Genomic DNA, 2,500 nt, shown 5'->3' with positions numbered 1-2,500 from the left:
CAGGCGGGGATACTGACCACTATACTAACGAGGACATATTGGCTTCAGTTCAACAGTGCTCACCTCCATGAGGTTAGGGCATGCCCTCAATCAATTCACAGTATTGTAATAGGCAGCTTTGCTTCTTTTGGTTAGGAGAAGCAATCTTTTTTCATAAATGATTACAAATCAGAAATTCCTAGCCAAAAATAATCTGCTTTAATAAGAAATGATTGATTAAAATAAAAACCTATTTATCGATCTGTCTATCTATCTTTCTATCTATCTATGTATATGTATATATATATATATATATATATATATATATATATATATATATATATACAATCAGCTCACTTTAACATTTGCAGCTTATAACCATTTACCACCAGGGGTCACTACTAACAAAAAGCATCCACTCCACTTCTAAATCCAGCCCCTAGAGTTGAGCAGAAGCATAAGATTCCCCACTGCTTCATTCCATTTTCCATTAGATTACAGATGTAAATTGTTTTTGATGGTATGGTCTGTGCAGATTGAAATATTCAGAGCATATTCTGACTTTTAGTTAACACATCTGTAAGCAATTTGGCCATCACTGAATTCAACGTTTATCTCAATCGTAATAGAGAAGGATAATGACAAATATAGTTTACAATGTTATTAAGTACATCATTTTATTTAATTGTGTGAATAAAAGGAATCGTCTCCCCGTCGGGGAATTGAACCCCGGTCTCCCGCGTGACAGGCGGGGATACTGACCACTATACTAACGAGGACATATTGGCTTCAGTTCAACAGTGCTCACCTCCATGAGGTTAGGGCATGCCCTCAATCAATTCACAGTATTGTAATAGGCAGCTTTGCTTCCTTTGGTTAGGAGAAGCAATCTTTTTTCATAAATGATTACAAATCAGAAATTCCTAGCCAAAAATAATCTGCTTTAATAAGAAATGATTGATTAAAATAAATACCTATCTATCGATCTGTCTATCTATCTTTCTATCTATCTATGTATATATATATATATATATATATATATATATATACAATCAGCTCACTTTACCATTTGCAGCTTATAACCATTTACCACCAGGGGTCACTACTAACAAAAAGCATCCTCTCCACTTCTAAATCTAGCCCCTAGAGTTGAGCAGAAGCATAAGATTCCCCACTGCTTCATTCCATTTCCATTAGATTATAGATGTAAATTGTTTTTGATGGTATGGTCTGTGCAGATTGAAATATTCAGAGCATATTCTGACTTTTAGTTAACACATCTGTAAGCAATTTGGCCATCACTGAATTCAACGTTTATCTCAATCGTAATAGACAAGGATAATGACAAATATAGTTTACAATGTTATTAAGTGCATCATTTTATTTAATTGTGTGAATAAAAGGAATCGTCTCCCCGACGGGGAATTGAACCCCGGTCTCCCGCGTGACAGGCGGGGATACTGGCAACTATACTATCGAGGACATATTGGCTTCAGTTCAACAGTGCTCACCTCCATGAGGTTAGGGCATGCCCTCAATCAATTCACAGTATTGTAATAGGCAGCTTTGCTTCTTTTGGTTAGGAGAAGCAATCTTTTTTCATAAATGATTACAAATCAGAAATTCCTAGCCAAAAATAATCTGCTTTAATAAGAAATGATTGATTAAAATAAATACCTATTTATCGATCTGTCTATCTATCTTTCTATCTATCTATGTATATGTATATATATATATATATATATATATATATATATATATATATATATATATACAATCAGCTCACTTTAACATTTGCAGCTTATAACCATTTACCACCAGGGGTCACTACTAACAAAAAGCATCCACTCCACTTCTAAATCCAGCCCCTAGAGTTGAGCAGAAGCATAAGATTCCCCACTGCTTCATTCCATTTTCCATTAGATTACAGATGTAAATTGTTTTTGATGGTATGGTCTGTGCAGATTGAAATATTCAGAGCATATTCTGACTTTTAGTTAACACATCTGTAAGCAATTTGGCCATCACTGAATTCAACGTTTATCTCAATCGTAATAGAGAAGGATAATGACAAATATAGTTTACAATGTTATTAAGTACATCATTTTATTTAATTGTGTGAATAAAAGGAATCGTCTCCCCGTCGGGGAATTGAACCCCGGTCTCCCGCGTGACAGGCGGGGATACTGACCACTATACTAACGAGGACATATTGGCTTCAGTTCAACAGTGCTCACCTCCATGAGGTTAGGGCATGCCCTCAATCAATTCACAGTATTGTAATAGGCAGCTTTGCTTCTTTTGGTTAGGAGAAGCAATCTTTTTTCATAAATGATTACAAATCAGAAATTCCTAGCCAAAAATAATCTGCTTTAATAAGAAATGATTGATTAAAATAAATACCTATTTATCGATCTGTCTATCTATCTTTCTATCTATCTATGTATATGTATATATATATATATATATATATATATATATATATATATATATATATATATATACAATCAGCTCACTTTAA

At 33.9% G+C, this 2,500-nt stretch overlaps 2 non-coding genes across 2 annotated transcripts; both read right to left on the bottom strand.

The window, feature by feature from the left end:
• Positions 1 to 686: 686 nt before the first annotated feature.
• Positions 687 to 758, bottom strand: TRNAD-GUC (transfer RNA aspartic acid (anticodon GUC)). The gene has a single exon. It is a non-coding gene; the product is annotated as a tRNA-Asp (tRNA).
• A 1,357-nt stretch (positions 759 to 2,115) lies between these two features.
• TRNAD-GUC (transfer RNA aspartic acid (anticodon GUC)) lies at positions 2,116 to 2,187 on the bottom strand. The gene has a single exon. It is a non-coding gene; the product is annotated as a tRNA-Asp (tRNA).
• Between the last annotated feature and the right edge of the window lie 313 nt (positions 2,188 to 2,500).

The sequence above is a fragment of the Triturus cristatus genome, chromosome 4_1 (genome assembly GCF_964204655.1).
Source record: "Triturus cristatus chromosome 4_1, aTriCri1.1, whole genome shotgun sequence".
NCBI classification, from domain to species: domain Eukaryota; kingdom Metazoa; phylum Chordata; class Amphibia; order Caudata; family Salamandridae; genus Triturus; species Triturus cristatus.
This window is presented reverse-complemented; position numbering and strand designations above follow the sequence as displayed.